Source organism: Plectropomus leopardus, chromosome 2, assembly GCF_008729295.1.
Source record: "Plectropomus leopardus isolate mb chromosome 2, YSFRI_Pleo_2.0, whole genome shotgun sequence".
NCBI lineage: Eukaryota > Metazoa > Chordata > Actinopteri > Perciformes > Serranidae > Plectropomus > Plectropomus leopardus.
The window spans coordinates 1,009,297-1,019,384 of record NC_056464.1 but is presented as its reverse complement, the minus strand read 5'-3'; positions in this window follow the sequence as shown (position 1 = coordinate 1,019,384).

The window sequence follows — 10,088 nt, the reverse complement described above, 5'->3', positions numbered from 1 at the left end:
CATGCAATGCCTTAATGGTTGTTTTTCATGACTGTTTTAAGTTATATATTTGTATATTTTTAGTAATGTATTTTACTCATTTGTTTTATGTTTTTATGTGCTGTCCATTGTGGATGTTGGTGTCCCTTAGGGGCAATAAAGGTTTAATTTATTTATTAATTCATTCATTCATTCATTCATTTATTCAATTAATGAATTCGTTCATTCATATAATCAATTCATTTATCTGCTTTACTATTTGAAATATCAGTGAGATTTTCTGCATTACCCCCAGCTATATGAACTTTATAAGGGTGAATCATTGTTCTGTTTCTTCAAGTTGTTGGTTTGTCTTTGTCCATCTTCCTGCTGTGCCAAGAGGTTCTCGGATCCAATTTATATTCTCATTAAACTAATATATTGATATAAGATCAACTATTGCTCGTCATGTTCATTCTATTATTCATCTAAATGAAGCGTGACCTGTAGAAAAAGTTTGTTCTACATCACCAAATCAATAATCTCATCTATCTTGTCTTGAGTTTTTGCAGATGTTACGGCTGTATATTCTGGACTAGCCCCCATTTGTTATGCCCCATCCTAAAATGGCCCTATGGAGTGAACACACCCAAAATAACCACATAAGACAGACACCTTTAAAACCATTAAATCAATGTTATTAAGTAACAAACAACATGTAAACAAGACAATTAACATCCTGGGCTGAGAGGCAGCAAGACCAGCAGTCCCCACACCAGAGGCCTCTCTCCTGTGCTGCTGTCACAGAAGCTTTTAAGAAAGTCTTTCCCCAGCCAGGTGCATCTTATCATTAGGCAATGCAATACACCCAGGCAGATTTTCAGAGGGAAAGGGAAAACCGCACAGAACACATACCCAGCTGCAGAATCCACACACTTAAAACAATGAATAAATACACAAGTACTGAAACTGTTAAAACTCAGCACAGCACAACTATAACACAAATTTCACTGAGACAAATACTATTTATTCACTGAAACTTAGCATTAAGGAAATGAATGCTACTGACCAAAGGTGTATGTTAGGTAAAACCCAACTAAGCACACAGATCCAAAGCACACAGTCCAAAGAAAAACACCAACTTATTCTCAGCATGTAGACTAATCCCAATGAATTAAAACCTGGAACAATAGCACTCAGAGCACCCAACACTACACACAATAATAATCCCTCGAAAATAAAAAATGTCCCACAAATATAATAACAGTCGCTAACTGCAAATGTAATACAAAATTTCTTACAAATGTCCGGGAAAGACATCTATATGATGTATGTCATATTGATGTCTTTCCTGGACATCATATAAAGATCTTTTCTGAACGTCATATAGAATGAATGAATGAATGAATGAATGAATGAATGAATGAATGAATTATTTTATTTTTGTGTCATTCCACTACTGTGACCCATCCCATATGGGATTATATGACACCAACCAACAAGCAAATCAATACCGGGGTAGTGCTTGGTGAAACCCTGAGCAGCACTAATGGAGAGACAGAGGACAGCCTATCTCCCTGATCGGCCACCCAGCAGCACCCTGACCCCCGCACACGTCCCCATAAACACACAAAGTACATTCAGATCCTGGCTTCCAGTCCATTTCAGAATCTTAACAAAAAGAAATTCTAAATTTTAGCATTTACACACAAATCAATTGAATTAATCGATAACAGAACTAAAATGATCTGTTTGGCCAAATTAACTTGAATTGAAATATTTTATCTGTTTATATTCTATCATTTTAACCTCTATTATTATTCTGGTGTCAACAACTAAAACAGCGCAGCAACCAAGGTAGCACTTCACTTTTCCGGTTGTTGACACCCATATCAACAGATCAGTTATTATATGTGTATATGTGTGCATACTTACATGCATCTGCAATGTGCACATATATATATGCACACACGTACACACACACATATACATATACACATATATATGTACATACACACATATGTACATTTATAATCAATATGAATATACCAGCCAGATTAGTCGGGATCATAGCCCATGCTATAATTGAGCAGCCCCATTGAACAGCCACAAATAGACCATATCTCCTCAGTTATATATTGCCTTCCTCCTCATCAACCAGGCCCTTTCCAAGAAAGTAGCAAATGCATACAGTACTGTGCAAAAGCTTTGGGCCACTTTGAACTTTATTTTAGCAAGGTTATAATGACCATACATATTTATTACTCAGTAGTCTCTTTACTAAAATACAACCAGTATACAGTATTAAAAATGCAAATATTAATAAGAATAAAACAACCTCATCAGACTAAAGTTGCAAATATTTACTGTGACCTCCATTTCCACTTAGCATGTCTTGAACTCTCTTAGCCAGGCAATATGAGATTTACAGTACTAATCTTCTGGTGTATTCACAACAAATAGCTTTCAAGACATGTCTAAAACTCAGTATTGATTGTTTGAGCTGCCTTTTGTTATGGTTGTATGATTCCATGCTTCACACTAAATATTGACTTCAGTCAGAAGAAGCCATTTTGTTTTGACTGTTTTGCTATTTTAAAACATTGTACATGTTCTCTGTATTCTTTGTATCTTCATAAAGAGACAAAGCAATAAATGTATATATTATGTCCCCATTACAACTTTTCTAAAACAAAAAATCTATGGTGGCCTAAGATTTTTGCACAGTACTGTACGTTTCATATGTAAAGAGTCATTTTAACTTTTCAGAGTCTTCTAGCCATACAAATTCAAAGTTTTTGTCTATTTTCTTAAAAAGGTTTTGCCTGATAGGGTCATAGAAAGGGCAATAGAATACAAAGTGCATTTCATTTTCCACTTTGTGGAGATCACATAGACGACACAACCTATCCTCCTCAGCTGTGCCCACATATCTACCTGTCTCAATATGGAGGCCAAGAATACCCGCTCTAAGTTGAGCACACAGAGAACGCTTTTTCATTGACAAATTATACATAAATTAATTCTCTAAACCGTAAAGATGTTCTGTCTCAAAATACGTGCAGAGTTTTGGCTTATAACATATATCCAGTGCCCATTTTTCCAGTATTTGCTGAGAGATTATGTCTTCCGCTACACCTGTCTCTACTTTCTCTTTATTAAGAAAGGAGTCTTCAAACCCAGCTCTCGGAAGGATATCATGGATATCCCTTGCCCATGCTCCATTTGACATAAAATCCCTATCAAAGACCTGCCCAGCAATTCTGTTGGTATTCATCCCCAATATTCTGTTCCATAGATGTATCACACACATGTTCCAACGTACCACATTGGGCTCCCATCCCATGTCTCCCATAACTGCCAGAGTTGGTGCAAATTTATGAACACCAAAAAAGTATCTCATGGCTCTCTTGTGAACAACCTCACTTTTGGTGAGTTGTTTAAATCCCCACACCCCTGCTGCGTAATCTATGACCAGGCATACACAGGCTTGATATAATTTGGTGTAGGCAGCAAAGACAATATCCCTCAATGTTAGTGTTACCTGTAACACCCCCCAACACTCTGTTAGCCAAAAGCCAAAAGAGCCAAAAGTCCCAAGCCCTTCAACTTCACTGGGCTTATAACTCCTGTGACAAAAAGGGGTATGGCGCTTGACCATCAAAGCGGGAAAAATATGCTCCTCCCTTCTATCACTAATTTCTTCCTAAAGTGTTGAAGTTCACTTTTCACCTTCAAATCTTCAATATTTGAAACCATGACACTCTCCTCCGCTGATCGATACCAAAAACTTATGAGAAAACCAAATAATTATTTGGCAGATCATTAACTAAGAAAAACAGTATTAACCATGTTAAACAAACATAACGAATATGTGTTAAAATAAGTAAGTGTAATACTACGGTGTCAAAACACTGATATGATTAAAGGTTGTTAAAGATTCTATTTGAATAAAGGTATACAAGTACTAGCATCAAAATATAACAAAGTATGAAAGTACTTAATATGACCAAAGGTCTATCAACAAAGCCTATAATTAGAAAATCCCAAAATGCATGATTACAAAACAATATATCATCTGTACACAACAGTGTAAAGGAAGGATATAAGATACAGATAAAGAAGATGCATATCAAAATGCAAGTCTGTACTAAGAGGTCACCCCCCCCCCCACACACACACAGGCACAGCTTGTGTTTGTAAGTTTGGCCTCAAAGTCGGCAGGTAACCAAAGTTCCAGTTGTGTAGGTATGACACCTCCACGCAACATTTCAAAGTACGTTTTACTTTGAAGACGAAAATCAGTTAATGTGGTCCTTTCTTACAGTCTGGTGATGTGCGGGTATGTCACGTGTTGGTTGTGCAACAAAGACGTAAATTGTCGGTTTCTATGATGCAGAGATCTCCTGATGTCTCCTTGAGTCTTTGCAGGAGCTCAGTTGACAGCTCCTTGCCCCAAATGAGTAGTAAGTTAACTCAAACTGTCGGGCGGGCAATAAAATCTGTTGTAATGTAGTTTTGCTTACAACAGTCGTAAATTCAACAAGGCAGTTAGGTCCATTGGCTGACCCCGAGGTTCATCTAAGGAATCTCTAAAGAAAGTTTCAGTTTTGGGTAGGCATTTGAATATCTTCTTATCAAGAATTGTCCTCATTATCCACTACATGATCATTCAGTCTATTTCTTATGATTGTACAGTCAATATAAATATGGTCAATACAGGCTACAGGACATTGTATGGATGTCTTTTCTGGATGTCGTATATATATCGTTTCTGAACATCGTATAGATGTCTTTTCTGGATGTTGTATTTCTGGACGTAGTATAGACACACTGACCTGATGAACTGGGAGTCCACACCCACCACTCTAAGGTCCAATGATCTGTGGGGTCCTAAATTAAAAAAAAAAGGTCACAACTGATGTTGTATTTTTATTATGATGCATCCTGTCTGAAAGTTGACCATGGATACCTGAACTGGACCAGTGCCAGTAAATTTAGCAACATAAATACACGCCTCATTCCTTAAAAGAAGTCTAGTGTCTGACATACCAGTAATTGATACCTACCATCTACGTCACAGCATTGTATAAATACTGCCTTTCTATGTGATCGGTGTCAGCCAGCTTTCTGTTCTGTGCCAGTTAGTCTGCGTTTAGTCTTGTCTCTGTCTGGGATGACCCGAGTGCTTGTCTTTGTCATACTTGACATTTGTAGTCTTCATTTTAGTTCATCTTTGTACTCATCTTCATTTATGTTGTACTTGTTTATTGTACTCGTGTTCGTTGTAATTGTAATTCAAATGGTATACTTATACTTTTACTCATATTAAACGTGAGCTGATTGAAGCTTCAACAGGTGTCTCCAGCCTTCAGAAGTCAACACAGAAAACTCATACTATCAACTGATTTGTTACAGTAAATAATCAACAGCAGTAACACACTCATGACCCCACTAAAAAAAAGTGGACTGCAACAACCACAACACAAAATGGTCATAATGTACTCAACTACTACACAAAGGTTGATAACATACTCCTAAGCAGCAACCAGCAAGTGACTCAATAAACGTGGAGTGGAAGGACAACCACAACTCAAAAGGTCATAAACCACAAGTATTTAAAAAGTTGTAAAGTTGAGGTCATCATATTCGCTGCTCATCATGCAGTATTTGTATCTTGTGGTGTGGAGCAGGTGGACCTAGATGCAGAAGAATTCAGGCAACAGGAACTCATTCTTTACTCCAGGTTGCAACAACAAAACAGCAAGCAGAGAATCACACAACAAAAATCAAGAATCCAACAAAGACTCAAGTGAAAACCAGGACTAAAATAAATACTAAACTGATGAGGAGATGAAGTGCTGATGGAGAAAAAGGCCAAACATGCTCAGTTGAGGGGAGGAAGGTGATGAGGCAGAGGAACATGCAGCAAGCTGATTTGCTGGGAGAAAGTGAGGAGAAGGGAAGGACTAATGAGGCTGATGCAGGACAATAAGTCAAAGGGAGCACATAAACACGGGAAGGGGAGAGCACACTAAACAGAAACTAATAAAAAACAAAATCTTCTTAGCAATAAACCAACCAAGTGAAAAAAAAGACCAGTTTACATACGTACCAGGCTAACAGCGAACAGCCTGGCTGGATTGATCCCGGAGCCTCAAATGTTCAGTCACTCTCAATACAAACCAGTTTGTGTGTGTGTGTGTGTGTCTCATTAACATACATTAAAATACCACAGGTGCATTTTGTTAGTTACTGTTATTATTTTCAACATTGTGACTATTATTGTTTTTTATCATCATTCATTTAAAAGTCTTTTTTTTCTTATATTGTGTTTATGAAGACTGCTGCTTATAATATTATTAGAGGTTTGATGAATATTTATATATTTATCTTTTTTTTCCAGTCCTGTTTCCAGGGCCTTCACCACCTGCGGGTCTCCCCAGGCCCTGTGACATCACTGTCGCCTGCACCTTTCTTCATAACAATGCCTGTCTCAGGAAGGAAAGGGCTCCCACAGTGGCCCTGGAGATGGACTGGGGACAATGCTGCAATATTTCCTGATAACATCAATGACAAACTGCTCAGAGACAAATACGTTAATTATTGTAGTGGATTTATTGCTTTTTGATGCATTCTTTAACAATAAAGGAGCTGACCAGTCTGGACACCTCTTTGTCAGCTTGGCTAAATTTATGCAAATGTATGCTCTTAAATCAAATATTAGTTGTACTTTTTGTCAATACCATATAACATTGTAAAATGGTTGCAGTTGCACCAAAACTTTGCAGCAAGTTTAACTAAGAATCCCAACTCAAAGTGAAACTTACGCAAGACCAGAATGGAGGTTAAGCGTGTCATCCAATCACTCTGGCTCCATCTGCCATAAATGTTTCTATTGTCTGTCATATGTGATTAAAATAGACTAAATAAATGATCACTAAAATAGCATTTTCATTCGATGTTAGCACTAAAAACACTCAGTTACACAGTCTCCTCAAGTATGCAGTCAATGTGATTACTTTGAAACATGAGTCTTTGATGATATTCTTTTGTACTATAGGCTGTAACTTGATAATTCTGTATGGCTATTACCTTGTGTCTTTTTGTTCTCTGTTTTTTAATTATGGCAGGATGTGCTCATGAAAACAAATGCTTCTTAAAATATTAATACCACAGAAATAAACTACTTGCAGTATTTTTCAGACAAAGTATAGGGACTGAACATGAGCTAAAAATATACCACTAAAAATATGTTATTTCAGGAATATCACAGAGTTTTTCTGGAGTTCTCTGAGGCTGCCAGCCCAGCAGAGAGATCACTGCTTTCCTCACTTCAGCGATACACCATCTCTGTTACCCCTAACAGGCATTTACATATCTTGCTATTTATAGACTCCTTTAGCTGCCAATAGGCCAGTTTACAGAGCCATCCAACCCACAGGAGGTAAAGGTGACATTTTGACTGCACTAAAGTGCTAAAACCTATGGTGTGTGTATTCATATTGCTTTATTACAAAAGAGACATTCACAACATTCAGGGGAGTTTTATCAGCAGCTATTGCACAGACTGAAATCAGATCAGATGAAACTATATTGATCCCTGTGGGAACATTCAGTGTGTTGCTGAAGTGAAAGTAAAAAGGATTGTGTTTGTCAAATCCTCAGTGCACATTCTGACATAGTGTGAAAAAAATGCTGTAACTGTGCAAAGTTGAGTCACGTCAGTTGTATTTATCTCGTCCCAAATTATAGCAAAAGCTATCTCGGGACTTTCATTCAGTTTTCATTTACAGAGATCCAAGGCTTTGAAAGAGAAAAGTCTTAAGCTAAATGTTAAATGTAGGCTACAGAGGGTGTCTGCCCCTTATACAGACTCTGGAAGATGGTTCCACAGAAGAGGAGCTCTCCTAGTCTAAGGGCATGCAGGTCAGGTTAATGGGTGACTTTTTACTGGATGTTTCAGCACTGTGACAGTCTGGTAACCTGTCTAGGGCGTAGCCAAACTGTCACCCAGTGTTAGCTGGATATGGCTCCAGCCCCCATGCAACCTGAAAGAGGAAGAGTGGTCACAGAAAATGCATGAATGAAATGCAATCACCAAAAATTTTTATTTATTTTTTACTTATTTATCTAGATCCGCAGTAGCCACTAAGAGGGTAAACACTACATCATAAAATAAAACAAATGTATAATTTAAAATCCAACTTAAAACAGCACAGTAACTGAGAAAATAAAAAGGAGATTTCCTCATTAATAATCATAAAAGTCAGATAACATGCATGAAATCCTATCCTTGTATCCTATTTGAGGGGCTGGTGTTCTGAGTCAGGTATTTCTTTTCAAAAACATCTATACTTATGAAATGTAGCAAACTATCCCATAACTTCATTCCTCTAACCGTAACAGTACAGTGCCTTGCATTAGCTTTTTAAGTGGGAAGTGAAAAACAACCTCTTGGTGCATGCCCAAAATAGTCGCATGACTGGCTTTGAGTTACATTAGAGAAGCTAACATCATTAGAATGCACACAAACATTTTTTTTCCCTCTGCTTTATTTTATGAGAAATATTTTACTGTCTTAATTCCTGAATACCCTTTACCATCAATTTTCACGTTTTGCTAATGGCCATAACTTTAATACAAGGTATGCTATGCTATATTCCTCCACTAATGTTAAAAATGTGTTGAACATTTTTTTTTACTGCTATCTGTAGGATTTAATTATAGGTACCTATCTGATTTAATTTAAGCAGTCTGAATAAAAAAAGAGATCAATATGTTGGTCATTTCACACATGTACATATTGTTGAATTGCTTGCCTTGTTGTTTGTATAATTGGGGTTCTTTCATTGATTGATTTTGCTCTTAACTTACAGTGTAAATGTATGCCTATTGGCTCATTTATTAATGCTACCTGCATCTTCGAGTATGTACTATTTTTTTAATACTTTTTTTGTCATTTATATTGTTTTGAGGATTTGGTTTAACGTTGAAGTACCCATTGTCTGGAAGCATTTTTGGGGACACATTTATGATTGTTATTATACGCAGTGTTTGAGTTTTCAACTCTGTCTTGTATATTTCAGTGTGTAAAATTTTAAAATGGTTGTTTTTTGCACATGGGGAATGTGATTGGTTGCTGACTTACAGCCACTCCCCTTTTTAAGACCGCTTCTCATTTGACACAAATTGTTTGCCTGATGAAGGTCTAGTACAGTGTGCGGGAGTCCTTTTGCAGTTTTTTGGTCAATCTCCCCCTCTCTAAACCACCTGTCTTATCTGATGTGCAAAGTGTTCCTTTGTTCCTAATCCATGTCTGCTGCCGTTTCCCACTGTCTTCTAAACTTCTTGCCTTTAGGTGTCACCACCAGATATCCACCCCCACCCCACCCCTTTTTTTCCCTGACTAGACCGGTTGGCACCATTGGCACAGCCGTAAACACAAGAAAATTGACATTTTTATAGCACTTCTCCATGCAGACATCACCTCCTGCTCCCCATCTGCAATTTTCCAAAGTAGAGTGATGTTGTATGCAAACAACTTAAAGATCATTCCCTCCTTCCTAGAAATACAGTCAAGTCATATTTAGAGGACTTTACAGCATAAGACATCCATCTGTCCTAAGACTCTCACATCCACTAAGGAAAAACTTCCCCCCCAAAAAAAATGTGTAAAGCTCAAAATATGAATGACTGTTATTTGTCATTATAAATGGTAAATTAAAAAGCTTTGCTTACCTGTGTGTGTTCCCACAGCATCGCTCATACTTCATGTCAGCCCTGCATAAATCAGTGCCCCACTTGGACCACCCCTGTAAATACAGTCTGGACACGCCACTGCTCCATAGTCTGGATTATCTGCAACATGATGACTAAACAACAGGACAAACGTGTGTAAAAAAAAAAAAGACCGTTTTAGCTCTCTGGAGTTCATGTCTCTTCTGCTTTAAATGTACGTCCATACTAACAACGTCACTGACGGCGCAGTTGGCGCAGGGCGCGAGCCTTGCTCTCCTAGGATGGTTTGGGAATGACCCGCCCTACGCTCCTTCTTATTGGCAAGCACTCGTTTGCTTTCGTTGGTTGTATTGGTTAGGTCCTAATAGGAGGAGTGCGATTGGTTGTGG